The sequence below is a fragment of the Arachis hypogaea genome, chromosome 14, assembly GCF_003086295.3.
Source record: "Arachis hypogaea cultivar Tifrunner chromosome 14, arahy.Tifrunner.gnm2.J5K5, whole genome shotgun sequence".
NCBI classification, from domain to species: Eukaryota; Viridiplantae; Streptophyta; class Magnoliopsida; order Fabales; family Fabaceae; genus Arachis; species Arachis hypogaea.
Window position 1 is genome coordinate 50,634,264 of NC_092049.1, and position 973 is coordinate 50,635,236.

Here is a 973-nt window from a genome sequence, read left to right on the forward strand (position 1 = left end):
ACATGTATAACCAAAACTCTGGACAGAATGAAGTTTATGGTGATACCTACAATCCATCCTGGAAGAACCACCCAAACCTCAGATAGGGAGACAATCACAACCAGAACCAACAACCATGGCAGAGGAACTCAAACCAAAACACTTCAAGGAACAACCAAAACCACAACCAGCAGCAAACTAACCAAAACCCTTACAGAAAACCTCAAAACAACTACCCCAACCCCAACCATTATCAATCCAATAACCAACCCACCAACCAAAATGCCTACCATTCACCATCCACACCTCACAACCCACCACAAGCATCACTAGAATCTCAAAGAATCACTAACTTGGAAACCTTGATAGACAAAATATGGAAACACCAAGAAATGACAACCAAGAACCATGAAGCCTCCATGAAGAGCCTAGAGAGGCAGATTGGGCAAATCTCCAAGCAGATTTCTATTGAAAGACCTTCAAGCTCACTACCAAGTGACACCATTCCTAATCCAAAAGAAGAGTGCAAAGCTGTACAACTACGGAGTGGAAAGACATTGGCAGACAACAACAAGGAGGTAACCAAGAAGCCTTTGGATAGCAACAAAGAATCATCAGAGAAAGGGGAAGCTAGCAATGAAGACATGACGACAAGAAGAAATGCCCCAGAGAAGCTTAAAGAGAAAGACAACCATCCACATAGTTCAAAAGAAGCAATTCCGGGACAGCAGCAAGTGGAGAAGAGCATTACACCTCCACTACCATACCCTTAGAGATTCAACAAAGAAACCAAGGATCAACACTTCCGCAAATTCCTGGAAACTTTCAAGATGCTGGAAATCAACATTCCTCTGGCTGAAGCATTGGAACAGATGCCCTTATATGCCAAGTTCTTGAAGGAACTCATTAACAAGAAAAGAAGCTGGTTGGAGAAGGAAACTGTACTTCTCACTGAAGAATGTAGTGCGCTCATCAGAAAAGGACTTCCCCCCAA